This window comes from Protopterus annectens, chromosome 8.part0, assembly GCF_019279795.1.
Source record: "Protopterus annectens isolate FY-2018-M chromosome 8.part0, PAN1.0, whole genome shotgun sequence".
In the NCBI taxonomy this organism is placed as follows: Eukaryota; Metazoa; Chordata; order Ceratodontiformes; family Protopteridae; genus Protopterus; species Protopterus annectens.
In genome coordinates, this window is record NC_056741.1 from 148,775,881 (window position 1) to 148,798,510 (window position 22,630).

The 22,630-nt window shown below is 42.5% G+C and overlaps 1 protein-coding gene across 1 annotated transcript in view; it reads right to left on the reverse strand.

Annotated features, from left to right (window-relative positions):
• The window catches only part of LOC122808678 (alpha-2-macroglobulin-like), a 2,073,303-nt gene that overhangs the window by 571,090 nt on the left and 1,479,583 nt on the right, over positions 1-22,630 (reverse strand). The window lies entirely within an intron of this gene.

Genomic DNA, 22,630 nt, shown 5'->3' on the forward strand with positions numbered 1-22,630 from the left:
TTTGCAAACACTGCTTGACTGACATCATTAATCAGTTTATTTAGCTGAGTCTCATTTACCAAAGCCTGTATGGCATAATGTGTTGTCTGTACTATAATGTCTTTGGAAAAAGCTGTTAGGTATTCAGTTCTTTCTATGGAGGTCTGACCATTAAAGTTCCTTTCAGAAAGGCTTTGCAAAGTTTGTGGGACATTAAGGAAGTACCATTTACACCAGTATGAAAGTTTGAAATTGCAGCTAGATGCACTCGAATAGTCAAGGCAGAAGCTCCTGCTTCAAAAAGCAATGTCAAGAATTCCAGGACTTTATCAATTGGTGCTGAATATGGATCAAGGTTAGTCTCTGATATCCATTTAGAAAATTTTTGCCACTTGTTAAAGTACAGTCTTCTAGCTGAAGGCCTGTGTTAGGCCAGAATGATTTGTTGAACTGGAGAAGTCAGAGAGGAATACCTGGCAATCATTGGAACTGGAGAAGCCATGCAGTGAACTTGAGATTCTGAAGAGTCAGATAAACTAGTCCTTCTGGATGGGACAACAGGTCTGGATCCGGGTCTAGTGTCCAAGGTTTCTGAATTAGATGAGGCCAAAGAAAGGGAAACAATATCTGTCAGGGCCAGAACGGGACAATGAGGATTATTCTGTTCTTCAATCTGTTGGCTTTGGGGGAAATGCACAGAGTAGACCGGGGGCCCAGTCGTGCAAGAGAGCATCTCTTGGTGACTCCCCCCAGAAGAGTGATCAGGGCAAAGTAGCTGCTGCACTTGTTGTTCGGGGGGGGGGGGCAAACAGATCGCAGTAGGTCTGTCCCCAGTGATAGAATATCTTTTCCGCTACCAATGGATTGAGAGACCACTCGTGAAGCATTAGGATACACCTGCTCAGTTTGTCCACAATCACGTTGGAGTTCCCTGGGATATGCATTGTAATTAGAAAGCAGTTGGATGAAACTGCCCATTGTGATACTCTGAGAGCTTCTTGACAAAGAGGAAAGATCTGGTTCCCCCTTGCTTGTTAATGTACCAGACTACTGACATGTTGTCTGTTTGAATCGCAATCGTTCCAAAGGGGAGGGATTCTTAGAATGCTTACACCACTAAGAGGACTGCCCTCATCTCTAGAACACTGATATGCAAATTGGCCTCCAGCTGGGACCAAGTGCCTTGGACTGTTTTTCCCAGATAATGCCCCCCCCCACTCCTCAATCTGGGATGCATCCGTGGTCACAATGGCTTAGGGTTGATGAGGGAGAAAGGGTCTGTCTAATAAAATTTTGTGGGAATGAAGCCACCAACTCAGATTGCTCTTGCCTAAATTGGTGATCATTATCAGGTGGGACATAGGTTGATTCAACAGGGACCACTGGGATGCCAGGAGCCACTGAAGAACCCACATGTGGTATCTCACAAGCAGAACTAAAATGATGGACGCTGCCATTGATCCTAGTGCTTGCAGCAACAGTCTTGCAGTCACCTTTTTGCTGCGAATAATTTGGCTGACTTGCAATCTTATTGTTTGCAGTCTTTCTAAACAGAGAGAAGTGATGCCCGTGTTTGTGTTTAGCACCGCTCCTATGAATTCTAGCTGCTGTGTTCACTTTAGGTGGGATTTTTCATAGTTTATAGTGAATCCTAGTGATGAACAAGTTTGAATAATGTAGTTTCTTGCCTGTAATAGTAGAGGCCTGGTAGAAGCAAAGAGCAGCCATTCATCTAGGTATGGACACACGCAGAATCCTAGCAGTCTGAAGTGAGCTGCTACCACTGCCATGCATTTGGTGAACATCCTAGGGGCAGGGCTCTGAAGTGGTAATGACTAGCTCCCAGCTGGAGGTGCAGAAATCTTCTGGATTGCTTGTCCATTTTTATATGATAATACACATTCTGAAGATCTATTGAGCACATCCAATTGGCTTTTCCTAAGAACAGGAGTATAGGTACACTGAACCATGACCATCTGGAATTTGGTTTGTTGAACAGACTTGTTCAATTGGTTGAGATCCAAAATCTGTCTCCAGTCCCCTGTTTTCTTTGGCACTAAAAAAAACCTTGAGTAATATCCGGATCCTATCTGGCCCAGTGGGACTGCTTGGATGACCCTTTTGACAAGCAGTTTTTGAATTTCTAAGACTGCTGCATCTCTGTGACTGGGTGGAATGTCCGAAACTCTTTTCAATCTCCTGGGTTCTTCTGAGAAATGGATATTGTAACCTCTGCTTATAATCCTCTGCACCCAACTATCCACTGTTACCCTAAGCCAGGCAGATTGGTGCAGGGATAATCATCCCCTGAATGTCTCCAGAGGATGGCAATCGGGCCTCCTTTCAGGAGCGCTGATAGTAACTACCAGGGAAAGAATCTCTGGACCCCTGATTCTGTGGGCCCCATCTGCATCATGCGCAGTGTCTTCTACTGTTACTCCCCCCTCTGTCCTGGGCAAAGTCATTGCCATGTGAGTCCTGGAAAGGCCATTGGGACTTCTTGAACCATGGCTTCCCACTTCTCTGGTTCCTGGAAGAAGACCGTTGAGGAGTGGAAAAGCATACACCCATGGCAGAAAGAGTATTTCCATCTTTCTCACATCTGCCCAGTGTGTTTTTAACTTTGAGACCAAAAACGGATGTTCCATCAAATGCAGCACTGATGAAAGAAGACTTAAATGGCTCCGCGAATTCACATACGTGTATCCAGGTGTGTCTTCTAATGGCTAAGCCTGAAACTGCTGTCCTCGTCATCCCTTTGGCAGCATGCACAATTAGCCTCATGAACGAGTTGGAAATAGAATCTACAGTTGCAATCTGAGAAACTACTTTGTCTCGAACTCTGTCAGCTACTGCTCCTGTCAGAGTCGCTGACAGTTCTTTTATCAGATCTCACTGAAGTCTCGTGAAATGTGCCATGTAATTCAAGGATCTTAGTGCGAAGGTCGTTGAAGCATATACGTGCCTCCCGAATCTATCCCTCATCCTAGACTCTTTAATAGGAAGATGGATACTAGGACTTTCATCAGTGAGTTCCTTCCTGGTGGCTGCCACTACCAACATGGCATCTACTGGTATTCCCTTGATCCAATGTTGCTGATCCTGAGGGGCTGACAGAATACAGGCTGGTCTCTTTGGGATTGGTTCTATAGAATCAGGTATTTTCCTAGCCCACTAAGCAATCAATTTAATGAGATCGTGAGTGGGTGGAGAGATCCAAGAGATAGAGGTTCAGGGATGAAAAGCCTCCAGGTATACCATTTCCTCTAAGGAAGGTTGGAGGGAAGTTCAGCCACCCCTCTGTTTTAGAATCTCTAGAATGTCTACAAAGGAGACATCTTCCAGGGGTGACTTTGGAGAACCTTCCCCATCATCAAAATTGGTATCTTCAGTGCAAGACTCTTCAGGAGAGTCTAAGTGCTTCCTCTTGCGCTTTCTCTTCATGGGTACCTCTTCAGTGGGACAGGCCAGAGAATTATCCGAAAAGGACATAATTACTATGGTCAGATCCTGAGTCTTCTCTGCCTGCTGTCACAGGGTAGAGACTGGAGGAAATTCTGTTTGAGGGGAAGAACAGGACATTTGCTCTGACAAAAGAGGCATAGAATGTTTGTCCGCAGTGGACAAGGCCCTCTCCATGGCCTGGAAGGCAAGCTCCAACTGTAGAGGGATGGGTGCCAGGAAGTGAAATGGAATCCTTTGGAATCGTGATTCCAACCTGCAACGAGGATGCCACCTCTGAAGCCAAAGCCAGTCTTGAGCTTACATGTGCCAATGCCCCAAGGAACATGGATGGCTCCAAAAACACTGGAGTGGGATCATGCCCCCCCAGAACCGGCAATGAAGCTCTGACCCTGGGAGGTCTCCGAATCCAACAGCACTGAAGAACTCAAGGCAGTTATCGGTGCTGGAGAAAAAGCTCTGACAGGCACTGATACAGTTGAAGCTGGAAAAGTAGGCACCGGGGACTCCGAAGGCTCAGCTGTAGTCGCAGGAGGAACAAAAACTGGTGAGGTAATTAGCAAGGTTCCAGAACTATGAATACTAGGAACCGAAGAAGAAGGCAATCTCCTCGCCACCAGGAGCTAGTCTACCAGTCTCTTGATATCTGATTCTATTAGTGAAACAGACAGAAGAAGCTGACAGAGATCTGGGAGAAGGTCTATCCAAGGAAGGACTTGGAGGATAGTCAAGGAAGGGGTCCATAGATGGAGAGTATCTTATTTGGGGTCTGTCCTTGAAGGAAAATTCCTTTGTTTCTGAGGCAGAGGGAACCGAGGATTTAGAAGGCACTGAAGTGGAGGAATCCAAAATAATTGTCAGAGCTTATGTAGTCGGTGCAGAGACCGGTACCAATGGCACGAAGATTCAAATACTTGTCCTATCAGTTCTGAGGAAACTATGGGAACCATGTAAGTTTTAGAAAGTTTAGCAGGTGGTTCTGACAAAGTTGTTGTAACCGAACAGCTCATCTTCCTCGATTTTTCTTGTTTGCTGGAAGAGGAAGAAGAGGAAGGGGAGTTGACATCAGTTTTAGATTTGGAGGATGCAGATAAGGCCTCATCAAAATCAGATTTTAAAAGTCCTTTCAAAATTAACTTGTTTTTTCTGTCTACTAGGGCTCAGTGACTAAAACTATGACAAATGGCACTATCTTTCTGAAGATGCACCAGGCCCAAGCAGTAGACACAGACAGAGTGTATGTCCAAGTTTGGTAATTTTCTGTCGCACTTCTGCCATCTTTTGAAGCCAGAAGTTCCTTTACGTTTTTCCACTATAGCAGAAGGTTCACATGTACATAGAAAAGGCAGAAAGGACCAGAAGAAAGTTTTTTTTTTTAATTTTTGTAATATAGCTATATAAAAAGGGAGAGAATCATACCAAAAAATGGTATGCAAGAAATACCGTAGTGGTAAAGGGGGAAGAAATACCAACAATGGTACGGAAGATTTACCGAGTAGGTAGAAGAAAAAGAAAGTAAAGACACTAAAGAGTTAAGTATACAACAAAGAGGAGCTGGGTAGTCGAAAGAAGAGAAAGGGTTTAATAGAGAATTTTATAAGAAAACCTACAGTTTTGAAAAGGCTGCCGCTTGAGAGCTCTGAGGAGAAAAACGCATCTGGCACTGAGAAGCAGCAAACAAGATCTGAGGTAATCTTGTGAGAAGGATTATGGGTAGAGCTTAGCTCAAGTGTTTTTGGAGGGCATGAGCTGGAATAATGGCTGAGTTGGTTCCAAGATTCGGAACCGAACCCACAGCCAAGCATTAAGTGAAGACTGACAACATCAGATCTATAGTTGTGGGTGACCTTAAACCAGACTGGATTACTTGCTCTGCTGACAAGCCATCAAATTTCATGTACGTTTATGGATCCTCCCAGCTTATGCAATCACCAACTAGAGAGGACAAAACAACTAATAGACGTTCAATAGTAGACTGGATGTTAATTAACAAACCATCATACACCTACCACTCAGGTTGCCTTCTAGATAGTATCAGTGACTACCTACCCACCTACCTGGTTAGAAAAGGCCAACACATCACCAAATATACTCCATTCAGACAGATACGCAACAAAAAATACTTTTCACCCCAAACATTCTTAACTACACTACAACAATGCAACTGGTCCCCACTATGATCTGTCCCACTGGACGCTGCCCTATCATACTTCAATAACACATTTCTAGACACCAAAAGACAAAAGTCATCAGTATAAAGCGAAAGAACCGCCCAACTTCTCTAAGTCAGGTGTGCTCAGCTTTATTCCACCATAAAAGACATGGTTCTTTCCCTTTATAGTGCTGACTTTTGTCTTTTGGTTCATGGTGGTATTTGGCTGTATTCTCCTTTTCTTTTTTGGTTTACTGGTAACATTTCTAGACACCTTAAATAGCTTAGCACCTCGTACAACTATTAGAATCCAGACAAAAGTCTGATCAATGCTGACGACAAGGGAGTGATCATCTTTTTAGACCTTAATGATATTTCTTTGGCCTGTTACAAAATTAAATAATGCAAAATATGCTTATATCTCGGCAACATATGTCAGAAATTGAGTTATCATGATGGTGTTTACTTTAATCTATGTAGGACATAAAACAAAAACATGTACATCTACTATGTGTCAGAAACACTCCATGTCTCCTTAGAAGCGCATTCCATCCATCCACACTTAAGAGGGTTATCTGACTTCTGTAGCAATTCTGTAAATGACTGGGAACAGAAGGAGATTGCCAAACTTTCTTCTGTGCCACACACATGTCATATGCACATGTATACTCAATGCTACATAAACACTTCCTTTAATTTCTACAACATTCCTTTGCTGTGATTTCAATAGCCAGACTATTATTCAGATTAATTGCAAGATTTGTCTCTCAATGTATAGTACGTACATTTGTACATTTCTTTAAAATATAGAAGATTAGGGCAGCACTCCAAAAAGTGAATAAACTTTCCTTTTCAAGTATTTATGGTCTAGTATTTTTGATGAACACAACTAATATCTAATTCTGAAAATGTCTGGTCTTTCACCACTGATGAGAAAAGCTCACTCATTCAAGGCACAATTACTGCTTCAAATCAGCTTCATGGCTAACAGTTAATTCACAAATTATAAATTAGTTTCATCAGACATTGTCATGTATACCATAGGAGCAACACTTTCTGAATACTAAGAGAACCTCACGTTGGCCTTCCCTGATAATGTACATTCTTATGAGAAAAGATCCAGAAGAGATCGCCCATTGCCACATTCTCATTGCTTCTTGAGATAGCAGGTAAGATCTGATTCCTCCTTGTTTGTTGATGTACCAGACTACAGACATATTGTCTACCTGAATAGCAATCGTCCTGAAGGAGACAGCATCTTTAAAGGCCTGCAAAACTAGGAGGACTGCTTTCATTTCCAGGACATTGATATGCACTTTGGCTTCGTCTGGGGACCATGTACCTTGGAATGCCCTTCCCAAGTACTGCACCCTCCACCCCAGCTGGGATGCATCAATGATCACCAGGACTTGGAAAGGGGGATAATAAATTGATGGCCTTGAGAAACTTCATCTGAGTAAAGCCACCAGGGAATATAATTTTTGCAAGGTTGAGTGATCTTGACTGGGGTGGATAAAGGCTGTAGGAGAAATAGACCACTGCAATGATATAGTCCATTACAGAATTCATATATGAAATGTGGCTAGAGGAATCAGAGTATTACCTGCTGCTATGGATCCTAAGGCTTTGTACTGGAAGAAAAGGGTCAGAGATCATTTTCTTGACCTGGTATCTAAGTCTCTGAACTACTGCTGGAGGAAGAGACGTTATATGATTGACCATGTCTAAACAAGCATTTATGAACTCCAGGCTCTGCGTAGCTGTGAGTTGTTATTTGCTGTAACTTACTGTGATGCCTAGGCAAAGACAGAACTGGAGCAAGTAGTCCTTGCTTGTAGAAGTAGATGCCTGGTTGGGGCAGTTAGGAGCCAGTCATCTAGGTACAAAAACACTCTGAATCCCAGCATTCTCAGGTGAACTGTTACCATACATTTGGTGAACACTTTGGGGGCAGTGGTGAGGTCAAAGGGCAGTACTCTGAACTAGTGATGAATGACTCCCAGGCAAAGGTGCAGATTTCTTCTGGAGTGCCTGTTCATTGTGATATGATAATATGTATCTTGATCTGTCAGGCACATCCAGTCATCCTTTTGCAGCAGGGGGAAAATGGACTGAACAGTGACCATCCGGAACCTTCAATATTTCAAGTATTGTTTTAGTCTGCTGAGATCCAGGGTGGGTTTCAATTTCCCTATCTTCTTTGGCACTAAGAATCTTGAGTAGGTTCAGAATCTTACCTGGTCTGGGGGGACCTTCTGGATGACTCTTTTTTCAAGCAGCTTTTCTATTTCTAATGCTGTCACCTCCCTCTGACTTGGTGAAACATCAGGAATTATTTTCATTTTTGAAAGGGGAGTAACCTCTATATATAATTCTCTGCATCCAGGAATCTTTTGTAATGGATGCCCAGGCTTCGGGGAGTAGAGACAAATGTCTCCTGACTGTCTCCAGAGAGCAGAAGCCAGGCAACCTTTCAGAAGCGCTGATAGGGTTTGTCTGAGAAAGAATCCTCCCTCTGCCTCTGGGAGAACCATCACCTCCTAGGTCTAGAAAAGGACGTTGGGAATTGCAGAACCACATCTTTCTACCTCCTCACTGATTCCAAGGAAAAGGGTCTCTTAGGAGTAGAAAGTACAATTCTGTACCTACCATAAATGTAGGTGTTCGAGTGTATTCACTGTTGCAGTCATTACACTTGGGTTATCCTGCTGGCAGGCTACCCACAGTCGGCCTGAATTCCAAAGTCTTGGTCCAGCATCGGCTGCTGTCGCCTCTTCCCTGACGTCAGTGTGCCAGGGGTATATAAGATGCAGCCAACACCATTTTCTTCAGTTTTTCTTGCCCCAGATGTCAGGTGCCCCCAAAAGGGTAGGCTAAATATATTGCTTATAAAAAGCATGCACTAAAATAAACATTACCTTCATCTACAAGCAAATACACCACATAGGTTGTATAGAATAGAGAAGTACAGATAAGTCCCAGCAAAGAAAGGGGGATGGTGGGTGGGTAACCTGGACTGCAACAGTGAATACACTCGAACATCTACATTTATGGTAGGTACACAACTGTACTATGTTCATCGTGTTTCACTGTTGCAGTCATTACACTTGGGTTGAATCCCAAAGCTGAGGTTGGGTGGCTGGGTCTAAATAGAATTAGGAGTGGCTATGAGGCCCTGCAGAACTGCAGTGGCAAAGCCTGCTCTGGATTTAGAGTAAAGAGGTAAGTGGTAGTGCTTAGTAAAAGTGTGCACTGAAGTACAAGTTGCAGCCTCCAAAATATCCTTGGTTGGTACTCTCCTGAGGAAGGCTGCTGAGGTGGCTGCTGCTCTGGTCGAATGTGGTCTAATGCCCTTAGGCACTGTTTTGCCATGTTGAGAATAGCAGAAACGAATGCAGTGTCCTATCCATTTTGAAATAGTCTGCTCTGAGATAGCCTTTCCTTGTGATCCTACAGCATATGCCACTAAAAGTTGTTCAGTCTTTCTGAAAGCTTTAGTTTTGTCCAAGTAGAAGCATAGCTGTCTATGTATGTCCAAAGAATGCAGAAGTCTCTCCCCTTTATTCTGTGGGTCTGGGTAAAAAGTAGGTAAATGAATGGTTTGGTTAAGAGCCACACTGGACACTACCTTAGGCATAAATGTTGGGTTTGTCATTAGAGAAACCCTGTCTTGATGGAAGATAATAAAAGGTTGCACAGCCATTAATGTCTGTAACTCTGAGACTCTTCTTGCTGAAGTTATTGCTAGGAGCAGAGCTGTTTTCCATGATAAGAATTTTATTTCAGCTGTATTGGTTGGCTCAAAAGGAGGCAGTGTGAGTTTTTCCAAGACAAAATTGAGGTCCCATGCAGGTATTGGAGCTCTCCTTGGAGGTCTTATGTTGTTGGCCCCTCTGAGGTACTGCCTAAGCAATGGATGTGAAAAAATAGGTGGGTCTGTATTGTAATGAGCTGAAATGGCAGAGGCATGGATCTAAATTGATGAGAAGGATAGGCCTTTGTCCAGCATCTCAGCTAGGCCTTGAGACAAGCTCCTTAGGATTGGGTACCAGAGCTGGTGTGGCCAATCCGGGGCAATTAGTATCATTTGTGGCTTCTCTTGTCTGACCTTGAGGAGTACCTTGGGGAGGAGTGGCAGTGGAAGAAAGGAATATACTGTAAGGTTGTTCCTGCTGAATGACAAGGCATCCACTTGCCATGCTTGATTGTGATAAAGTCTTGTACAGAATCTCTGTAGTTGGCAGGTGTGAGGGGAGGCAAATAGATCTATGTCTGGGCATCCCCATTTCCTTGTTATCATGTTGAATATTTGTGGATCTAGTTTCCACTCATGAGGATCCATGAGGTTTCTGCTTAGTTCATCTGCCAGAGCATTTGTTTTTCCTGGCAGGAATTGTGCTTGCAGGTGTACTTGGTAAGTCAATGTTGTGTTCCACAAAATCATGGCTTGTCTACAGAGAATAAGAATATGTACCTCCCTGCTTGTTTATGTACCACATGCCTGTAGTATTGTCTGTCCTTATTAGCAGCTGTCCTGGATGAAGTAGGTCCTTGAAGGCTGTCAGGGCATTTTGTACAGCTAGCATCTCTTTTTGATTGATGTGAAGATGCCTTTGGCTTGTGGGCCGTGTGCCCTGAATACATTTTCCTGTCATGTGGGCCCCCCGGCATAATCTGATGCATCTGTTGTTAGTGTTTGCCTGGCCGTGGGTAAAGTGAATGGCTGTCCCTTGTTGTGGTGACAAGCTTGTGCCCACCATCGAAACTCCTGTTGTAGGCAAGGAATGACTGAAATTAATGATTCCAGGCTGTGGCAATGTTGAGTCCAAACACTTTTTAGATACCATTGTAGCTTCCTCATATGCAGTCTTGCATATGGAATTAGCAGAATGCAGGATGCCATGAAGCCCAGAGCCTGCAGAATATTTCTTGCAGTTAACTGGGTCTTTGTTGCCATGCTTTCGAAGTAAGAAGTCAGTTGCCTTTGTTTGTCTGGCGTGAGATAAGCCATCTGGGCAGTTGTATTTAAGCTTGCAACCAGGAATATTACCTCTTGAGAGGGTACTAGTTTTGATTTCTTTTCGGTTACTGTGTACCCTAGGCAAATTAGTAATCTTTTTACAAATGCCAGATGCTTTAGTAGACTGTCTTTGGTCTCTGCTTGAATAAGGCAGTCGTCCAAGTAGGGATATATTTGAATTCCTCTTTGTCTGCAAAATGCAATTACTGGTGCCAGGCATTTTGTGAAGACCCTGGGCGCAGTAGATAAGCCAAAGGGCAGTGCAGAGAATTGGTAGTGCATTGAGCCAGCTATGAATCTGAGGTATCTTCTGCAAGATTGTCTGATTGGGATATGCAGGTATGCCTCTTTGAGGTCCAAATTTACAAGCCAAGCCTTCTTGCCCAGCATGGGCAGAAGCTGCTGCAGAGTCAACATTTTGAATTTTGGAACGTCCAAAAAAGTATTTAGAATAGACAGGTCCAGAATTGGTCTCCAGGCTTTATCCTTTCTTGGTACTAAGAAAAGTCTTGAGTAAAATCCTTGTCCCTGCTCCTGTTGTGGCACTGGCTGAATAGCCCTCATGTTCATGAGAGATTAAACTTGTATTTGTGCCTCTGCCCATTGATTGTGTGGCAAGTCTGGCATACCTTTGGCCTATGGAAGGGTGTGAAAGTCGAACCTGTAGCCCTGAGAGACTATATTTAAGACCCATTTGTCCTGGGTGATCATACGCCAATTTTCTGAAAAATGTGCTAGCTTTCCCCTAAGGGTGCTGTCAAAAGATAAGTGCTTGGCATTGGCAGAGGGAAGTCATTGGGACTGTTTCCTATATGGCTGTGATTTGTCTTCTCTGCTTTTGGAGGTAGAAGCACCCCATTGTTTGGGCCTGTATGAGCCCTGGGGCTGTTGTCTGCCTCTACGGCATCTGTATCTGCCTCTCTGTGGCCTGTCTGACACTGGAAAAGACCAATTCTTAGAAGGCCAGTTCCTGCTAAATCTGGGTGGCTGTACCTGTAAGAAATCCTTTACTGTCTGCATAGATTTAGCTTTATCCTCCATTTTCTTCAATACCTCTTCTGCTTTAACACCAAACAAAGTATCATGCTGTAATGGAGCATCCAATAATTTTGCTGTAACATGATCAGGCAGATTCTGTTCCTTTAACCAAGCATGCCTTCTAATGACAGAACCTGTAACAGCGGCCCTGCAAGAGGCCTCCAGTGAATCAAAACCACATTGCAAAGTATGCCTTCCCACTTGTTCAGCTGCATGCAATAAATCCTGCATTTCCTTGTTCTCAGAACATTCAGAATTTGTCAGCATTTTCTGTTTTATTAACGACATTAAGTATTGCTGATATTTAAGCATATGAAACTGACAATTTAAAGCCCTTACAGCCAAGGTAGCAGAAGTGTAAACGTTTTTCCCCCATCTGTCCAGTGTCCTTGAATCCCTATTTGAGGGGACAGGGTTTTTTGCAGTAGAGGCCTTGACCCCTTTGGGACCCTGAGATATAGTTTCTGGGTCAGCAGCTAGGTTTTTATATAGAAATTTATGAGAATCTGGAACCCTGTAGTATCTGTCTGGCTTAACAGGTGCAGGAGGTAAAGAGTCGGGAGACAGTCCAGACTCTGAAAATACATCATCTACAATGTCTAGAACAGGTGGAATAACAAGAGATCTGTGCTGAGGTAGTAGAAGAAAGTCTCCGAGCCTTTTCTTAGATTCTGAGTAATCTTGGCTCTCCCAGTGGAAATGCTCCCTCATGGTATGCAGGGTTTCCCCAAAGGAATAATCCTCAGGAGGAGAAGCTGAAGGAATAGATTCTTCAGCATCAGAATCCTCATAGGGAGGAATAGAGTATCTCTGTTCTGAAGAGGAGTCAGAGAAAATGGAAACCTGATCAGAGGAATCATATTCAGTGTCTTGCCTAGGCCTCTAATCAGGTGGGGGATGGGAACCCCTGATCAAAGTAATTAGGTCTTCGGCCATTTTGAGCATCTGTTTCTTAGGCATGGAAGTCTGTCCTGGAGAATGCTGTACTTGTTTCCTTGTCTTTAAAGCTGTTTTAGTCTTTGTCTTGGATGCTGAAGTTGGCTTGATATAAAGCTGTGTAGGTCTAAAAACACCCTCAGAAGCCGATGCCTGCTCAACGGCTCTGGACCCATCTGAGGGATTAGTTTCCGAAGGCCAAATACCTTGAGTATCCAGAGGCCTAGCTGTCTCCACGTGGGAGTCGGAGGCGGCCTGTGGCTCTGAGGTAGCGGGTGTCAGGGGCTGCGAAAGCACCTCACTGAGAACCGGCGACTGGCCTTGAAGAGGTTTCGTCATCGGTTTTGGACCTCGGATGCCTGTCCTTTTCTTTTTCCCTGCGCTTTTTATGAACTCCGGTCGTCAGCTGTTCCGACGGCATTATATAGTTAAACCTTCGGCCAAACTAATGAAATGCAAAATCGTACCGATGCTTAATAGTGCGTTGGTTAAATCTAGCACAAAACCGACAACTAGCAATGTCGTGATCAGGGCCTAGGCAAGGAATACAGTAAGAATGAAAATCCTTATGAGGTATTTGCTTCCCACAAGAAATACAATTGTTAACTTTTTCTGACATCGGTCTGGAGCAAGAAAACAGTTTCCCCAACAGGATACTTAGCTTTATTGAAGACTTTGGATCTGAAATTCAATTTTGAAAATCTCAGGAGTCGGCCGACCGGCACTTGCGAACTGCTTTTGTTTCGGGCACCGCACAGCAAGAAAGACTGAAGAAAATGGCATCTGCTGCATCTTATATACCCCTGGCGCACTGACGTCATGGAAGAGGCGACAGCAACCGACGCTGAACCAAGACTTTGGAATTCAGGCCGACTGTGGGTAGCCTGCCAGCAGGATAACCCAAGTGTAATGACTGCAACAGTGAAACACGATGAACATCAGTAGATCCGAATGGCAAACAAGGTCTTTCCTTCTTGCTCACTTCTGGAGATCATTTCTTTCACCTTTGGGCCAAATAAGGAAGATCCATCAAAGGAAGAACTGATGAATGAAGACCTGAAGGGCTCCGAAAATCATATATGTACATATAGGTAAGTCTCCTGATGGCTATGCCTGAACCTGCTGCCTGTGAGGTACCCTTTGCAGCATGGGATATCTACCTCATGGACATGTTACATATAGACTGAAGGGTGGTCAGTTGTGAAGAGATTCTATTTTGGTTCTTCACAGACATGGATCCGGAAAGAAATTTGGAGATCTCCTTAGTCATTCTCTTTGCAATCATGTGAAGTGTGTCAGATAAATCCGTGCCTACAAAGCAAAGGTCACTGAAGTATAAGGACACTTTTCGAATCTGTCCAAGGCCCTAGACTCCCTGTTAAAGGGATGGACAGATGAGCTCTCCTCTATGAGCTCTTTCTTAGTACATGCTGCCACAACCATGGCATCTACCAGGATCCCCTTGCTCCAGTTTGCTCTGTCTTTTGAGGAGGCCAAAATTTTATCTGGGCACTTGGGGATGGGCTCCACAGTATCCAGTTCCTTCCAAGCCCGGCATCAGACAGAATCTATAAGCTCATCAGCAAGGGGAGTCACCCAGGATGTAGCCAGGCTAGACCAAAAAGCCTCCAGGAACAGTGACTCCTTCTGAGAAAACATGTTGGATAACCAACCACCGTTTTGTTTTAGAAGTTCAAGTATATCTCCAATGAAGACATCCTCATATGGTGATCTGGGGGACTCTTCCCCGTCATCAAAGTCAGTATCCTCAGTGAGAGATTCCTGAGGGGAGTCAAAGTGTCTCCATTTACCTATTCTCTTCCATGGGATGGTCTGGTGAGGTACTGGAAGTGGCATGGGAAACCTGAGGGACTAACTGGAAACTTGAATGGGTTGGCTGTCAAAGTGGAATAGAAGTACAAAGCTCAGAACTAAGACCTGAAGGTGGTAAAGATATGAGATCCAGGGAGGGCAAGGATGTAGGTAAAGAGAAAGCTCTCTCCACAATGTCAAAAGCAGAGTGCTTAGGCAAGACTGAAGCCGGCAGCACTGGAGTCAAAGTCTCCATATGCTGACAACTCCTGAATCCCTCCAGGCTGTCCACCCAATCAGACCTTCCTGGAAAACAAATGTAAATAAATAAATATATATATATATATATATATATATATATATATATATATATATGGGTCTACTTCATATGATCGACAGCTCATATGACTGACAACCATAACCCTGACACAAAAACAATGAAAGTTCAAAACACCTAAAGCTCCTAAGATCGACACTCATAACATTGACACATGAAATCTAAAGCATTATGCCCTTTCCCCACTGTAGCACAACCCTGGAGTAGGAATAAATAGTTAGGGGGGTGTGGGGGGCACAGCCCCTCACATTGTGGGGTGTGGGGGTGTAGCCCCCCACATTATTTACATGAATATAGTAAATTCTGTTAAAAGTATCCATATATATATATATATATATATATATATATATATATGTTTAAAAATTATGACATATGTGGGGAGGCTTCGCCCCCACACCCCCTAACTATTCCTACTCCAGGGTCACGCTACAGTGGGGAAAGGGCATAATGCTTTGAATTTCATTTGTCGATGTTATGAGTGTCGATCATATGAGCTTTAGGTGTTTTGAGCTTTCAGTGCTTTGGTGTCAGTCAAATGGTTGTCGTTCATATGAGCTTTTAATCATATGAGGTAGATCCATATATATATATATATATATATATATATATATATATATATAAATATATATATATATATATATATATATATATATATATATATATAGGGTCTACTTTGCTTGATAGAAAACACATTTGACTGACACTCATTTCGTCTAAACAGGTATATGCTCTATTCCCACTGTAATGCGATCCTGGAGTTAGTATATATAGTTAGGGGGAGTGTGAGGGGCACAACCCCCACATAGTTTGGGTATATATTATGTTCGGGATAGAGTGATTCATTTGACTTGACAGAATCCATGTCTATGATTTACAACATTTAAAATAGGTGGGGAGGCTATGCCCCCATACCCCCTCTTACTATATATACTAACTCCAGGATCGCACTACAGTGGGAAACAGGGCATATACCTGTTTAGATGAAATGAGTTTCAATCAAATGAGTTTTCAGTGAAGTGAGCTTTCAGTGAATTGCACTCAGGCAATTTATTTTCAGTGAAATGAGGCTTCAACGAAATGAGTTTCAGTGAAATGTGTTTTCTATCAAACAAAGTAGACCCATATATATATATATATATATATATATATATATATATATATATATATAGACAGATAAATATCATCTGCTATCTATCTATCTATATATATATATATATATATATATATATATATATATATATATATATATATATGGGTCTACTTCACATGACTGAAATCTCAAAATACTGAATTTCATTTGACTGAGACCACAATACCTAAATTTCAAAATATTTGAAAACTCATTTGACTGAATCTCATTATACTGAAAGCTTACAATGCTGAATTTCATAATACTGAATTTTACGCCACAGACATGCAACATCAATGACTAACTCTTTCCAAAACTTAAAAACTACTTACTTAGCCTATTAACAGAAACTACACAATATAAAACCAAACTATTTGGGAGGCTATGCTTCCCACACTCCCCCATGTGTGGAGCTGTGCCCTCCACACCTCCCAACTATATATATATATCTATCTATCTATAGTAACTCCAGGATCGCACTACAGTGGGGAAAAGGGCATATACCTTTTACTTACCTCACACTACTGTACAGACTGCCACTACTTCCAGGAGCACACAAAACGTCCACCATATTACTTTAGATACTTCCCATAAAAATGTAAAGAAACATATCCACATTTAGAAACACTACAACACTTTCTACTCTATCGGTATTCCGACAGTCGGCACTTTAAGTTACAGTAATGTGTTTTTATCACAAGCAAGTCACAGGTGAAGGGAAACACACATCACATCTATAGCTTAAAACCACTTGGCCACCAGGCTGAACTTTGCCCTTTCGCCTCTGTAGTGCAATTTCAGAGTTGGTATATTGAAGTAAGGGAGGTGTGGGGGTGCCCACTTTGATGGGTGTAATTTGCCACGAGTTGTGTTTTTTTTCCATTGGTGGCCAAGCGGTTATTTTCCCATAGAGGAAAGACAACATTCCAGGAGTTTGTGCTTCTGCACTTACAACGTTTTGGTCACGTCATTTTCAGACTCGACGATGTGGGCTTCGATGTTTTGAAGGTAAACCATTTATATATATATATATATATATATATATATATATATATATATATATATGTACAACCACACACACACACACACACACACACACACACACACTCATGCATACATATATACATACCATACATACAGAGATAATCGTTTAGCCTATTTTACAGAAATCAGAATCTTACATATCAGTTGGGTACAGTTGTGTATGTTGCCTTGTATCATGGGCACATAGAATCCTGTGTTAAACTCTTAGGTTATTACATCCTATTGCACTCTTCCTCCAATCATTTTCTCCTCTCCAGGCTTTTGCTATTTGATTCTTAACCCACCTTGCAAAATACAATATCATAGAATTTTTTGCAACCATTCATCTCGTCTCCAACACAGGTCGCAAATGCAAAATCTCCCATTCAAGAACCACATTCTACCAAAAGTTCCTTACTGAGCTAAAATTCCAGTTATGTATGTTTGCTGCCTAAGGACTCCCAACATATCCAACAACTTCAGTTCCCCATAATAAAGATCCTTCAAATTTGAAGGAGCATTCTGTTCCATGTATGAAGCCACTGCATATGCTGATCCCAACTCCCAGAAGATTTTTTATTGTCCAACACTTCTTGAGAGCAGCCAACTACTCCTCCATAAAAAACAGCACCCCCTCAACCTTTTCCCATGTAGATCTTAATATCTGTAATTCTCAGCCATACTTGTGACCAACAACAACCTTGTAAACCTTGCTGTTAAAATGCCATCTTCACCAAACTTTATATTATTCAAAAATTGCACCCTAAATAACCCTGATCTTCAAGTTGAGGAATTTCTACCCCTCAACCCTTTTAACCAGCATTTGATAGCTTGTATCAACTGATGAAATTGAAACCAAGTCCTATCCAGAAACTTACAGTTTTTTTTAAAACTAGGCCAACCCAGAAAGTTAAAACCACCTCTTCCCTCATTATTCTTATAAAATAAATTCTCAACTCTAGTAATACACTTTACTTGCCATTGTTCCAACAGACTGGTTTTAACTGAGACCATTATATCATGATTCCTCCACAATCCCACCTTTATATTCCCAACAAACAAGGTCCAAGTTCCGTTTAAAGTCTGAAAAAAAAAATAGCGAACATCTCCTGCTCCTGTGGGGCAGCCAGATAGTTATTACAACCTGCAGAATTACAGTCATAGTCCATATTCCAAATAGTGGCTACTATGGATGCTAAATTTATAACTCTGTATCTGGCATACCCCAGCCCCCAATATGTTTAGGCAAACATAACCTACCTTATGAAATCCTACTACATTTACCTTTTCACAAAAACTTGTCACAGAAAGACTGTATTTTTGTCTGCCATTTTTTTCCTTTTTTATCATTGCAATATACCTACAAAGATAAACAATTCTGTTCTGGTGAGGATCATCATCTGGATCAAAGTAATACTCCCAACTAAAGTAAAAGCCTTGTTTGTCCATATCGCTAAAAACCCTGAATCTGGGAATAAAGCTTAGCATAATTATTCATTAATAAATCATCATCTGTTTCTATAATAATCAAACCAAAATACGAAACACTGACAACTCATTCCTCTTACCTCCCAACACTCAGACTTGCAAGAGATGCACTTATATATCCAAATTGGAAGCCATGCATTCTCCAGCCAAGACCAGAATAGCTGGCCAAGAGGAGAAGATCAGCGCTTGCACCACACCACATGGAATACATAGCCCTCCAGAACACACACCAGCACTGCCTTCAAATTAAAACACAAACTACACACCCACCTTCGCGGAGGCTCTCAATAAAAATCTTCCCAAACAGCAGAGACCTCCAAGGCAGAAATGCACTCGACCACCCAACAAAACACTAATCACAAGACACATAACTCTCTTAAACAGTGTGCCATTCAACCAAAGCCCCTAAGGCAAAACAGCATACCAAGACCACTAGTCATAGGTGACTTGACAGTGAGGCACACTGGTGCCCCACTCACTAGGTTGAATAAGGAGAAAGTAACAGTCAGCTGCCTGTCAGATGCCAGGATCCACCACATAATGCATGCGCTCAGGTCCCTCAACAACAGGTACAAATATGACTCTGTCATTGTAGATCTGGGTGTGACTGACCTGAGACATACCTCCCTGGACTACATGAAAAGAGAAATGGAGGAGCTCTTGGATTATGTAGCCCAGGTGGGTATGACCCTAGCCCTGAGCAGCATCCTACCATCACCCAGAATGATACCACAGTACAAGCAGAAAATGATTGATTTCAACAATTGGCTATGTTTCTGGTGTCATTCTAAGGTCTGCTTGGGATGACATGACTGACAGATCTCAATGCTTTGCCAGAGATGGCCTGCATCTGTCACCCCTGGGCTTCCAGATATTGACCAAGGCTCTTGCCACCCCTATAGTGCCTTTTTTAGGTGGTGTTCCAAAGACCAAATTACCACCGTAACAGCTACAAACAAATGCAGTCTGCGGGTCATGCTGCTCAATGCTAGATGTCTAAATCTCAAAATGCACTCGCTTAAAGCACTCCTTAAAATGGAGAACATTGACATTTGTGCTGTAACAGAGACCTGGTTCAAGGCAGCAGAATGCACCCCTTCACTACCAGCCAATAACTCGTTCCACATCTTTCGGCCCTAGAACTTGGGCCAAAGCTCCAAAGGCGGTGGCATTTCTATATTGATATAGGATGCACACACCTCCAGACTGGTAGCCCAACATAAGGCATCAGAGATACTTCAGGTGCAGCTAACATTGGGTAAGACAACAATTCAGGTAGTAGCCTGTTATAGGTCCCCAACCATGTCCCAAGACTCACACTTCACATTCTTAAGCACCCTGGAGAATATTAGGGTCCAACCTAACACTCTCATACTGGGTGACTTCAACTACCCCTCCATTAACTGGGAAAACTATTCATGAACCAATAAACTTGCCCAACATTTCCTGGAATTCATTAATTCCAATGCCCTGGACCAGTTCGTTCTTACGCCCGCTAGAGGTAGCAACATCCTTGACCTGGTCATTACTAACATGGGCGACCGTTGCTCTACACCAATAGTCAACTCCTCCCTGGTTAGATCCGACCACAAACTAATAACATTGGAAATCCACACCCCTCCCACCCCCCCACCTCCAGCAAAGGTACACAAATGCATGGATCTCACCATACCCAATAGAACCAAGACACTCTCCTCCAAAAAAAGGAAGCCAATCTGGTGGTCCCCTACCATAAACAAACTCTACAACAGAAGGAGGAAACTGATGCAGAATAAGCTGAAGTCCCAAGAGTGGAAAAACTTCCTTATCAGCCTCAACAAAAAGTTGAGATCCCTCATCAAATCCTCTAAAGCTAGCTATGAAAACAGAATTGCAGCAGATAGTAAAGACAACCACAAAGTCTTCTATAGTTATGTAAAGAATTTCCACGGCAACACTCAGATTTGCTCTGAGCTACTGCACAAAGGTACCTCCTATACCGAGCCAACAGATATAGCCAATATACTGGCCGACAGATTCAGTAGCAACTTTACCCCTCTCTCCCCCAAAGGACCAATCACAATATCAGTAGATTGCCAGGCACCCAGTATAACTTCTGCACAGGTTAAAACAGCATGGTCCAAGGCCAAGAATACAGCTTCTATGGGACCTGACAATATCCCTGGCTGTGTTCTCCCTGAACTACAAAGTGAAATGGCACCTCACTTGTGTGCCCTCTTCAATCACACCCTCACCTCAGGCTTTGTCCCTACTGAATGGTGCACTGCTACAGTCATATAAATAAGGATATAAGGAATCTCCAAACTCTGGATCCCACACAGTTTGGTTTTGTGAAAGGTAGATCATGCATGCTCAATTTGGTCGACTTCTTTGAGTCAGTCACCAGAGCTGCGGATGATGGCAAGGTGGTTCATACAACCTACCTTGATCTGGCCAGGCCTTTGATACCATTCCCCACTCAGGAATCATAGAAAAACTCATTAAGCTAGGCATCAATTCCTACATCACTAGGTGGGCTGCAAACTGGCTCACAGATAGAACCCAAAGTGTGGAAAGTAGCTGACTCCAAGTCAGACTGCCAACCAGTCATGGGTGGAGTCCCACAGGGATTGGTCCTGGGTCCTGTCCTCTTTGGTATTTACTTCTAAGAAGTCCAACCCAACAAGAAGGGACTCTCACTTGACAAAGTTCTCAGATGATTGCAAGTTGGGAGCCATTATTAACTCCCCAAGTGATGTTGACATCCTACAGAAAGGCCTCACTGAACTGAGATCAACGACTGGTGTTAGAACCATGGCCTTAAGCTCAATGCCAAAAAAATGTGTCATCATCCCCTTTGGGGAACATCCAGTTCTCATGAATTACCACATCAATGGTAGTCCACTGAACACATAAGGCGTTATAAGAGATCTTGGAACAAAAGTTGACAGCAACTTATCTTTTGACCACCACATTGCCACTGTGATCAGAAAGTCATTCTATGTGGCACATCTCATTACTAAGGGTTTTGCATCCAGGAAGAAAGAGGTCATTGTCTCCCTCGACTCTTCCCTCATTAGGCCAATCATCGAGTACAATGTCCCATTTGGCATGTACCTCACTTGACACCTGCAACAACTGGAGAGGCTGCACAAGTATCTACAAAGAGGATCCTAGGCCTTAAACACTTGTCCTACATAGACAGACTCAAAAAACTCCAGCTGTTCTCTGTCTCATATCTCCTACTTAGAGGCGATCTCTGCTTGACTTACAAAGTCATGTCTGACCCAGCTCTGTTAGAAATGCTACATCTAAAGAAACCCAATCCCTCCACACCACACGCTCCAATGACCTTAACCTTATTACCACAATCAACAGAACATGCTAGAGGGACAGGTTCATAACCCAGAGACTGCCCATGGTATGGAATAGACTTCCCATACATGTCAAACAGAGCACCTCGCTGACCCTCTTCAAGACAAATCTTGATGAGTGGATGGGAAATAGAAAATTCACTCCGGGGATCACTCCAGTGGCTCTACTTGACAGAGGCACTGGGAACTAAAGTTGGGTGGCACGATGCCAGGATAATCCTATGGGTTAGGCTTGTAAACGCCCCAGGGACATTAGTCTAGTACACACCTATGAACATATGAACCTATGATACTACCATTTTCTTTGTAACCCAATATTCACCGACTGGACCAAGAGGCAGCATGGTTTTATACCAGTTGTACTCAAGACCAAGTACCAATTTAAAATTGTTCACAACTATGAATAACTCAAGGGATGATAACAGTAAACTTAGAAAAGAGCTTCCACTAACAAGGGAACCTCTACATATACTGGTTAATCCTTTGACCAAGTGTCTGTATTACAAGAATAACAATATGGGGCACAAGAGTATGTCACTGCATATACTTTAAGAGATTTTCTTAACAAAATGCTACTGAAATGGAATCTTCCCAAGAGGACAAATAAATTAATGAATAATGGATGTCACTGCTAAACTGACTGCAGTCATAAACATTTATTCATTCTGAATGAGATTATGTTGTATTTATTACAGTTTCAGATCTCCCTACTCTCTCTCTCTCTCTGCCTCTAGCACTCTCTCTCTCTCTCTCTGTATATATATATATATATATATATATATATATATATATATATATATAAGTATTTTTATTATTGTATTACTGTTGGATTATATAGCCAAGTGCAAACTGAAATTATATTTAATAAAATATACTATATATATATATATATATATATAAA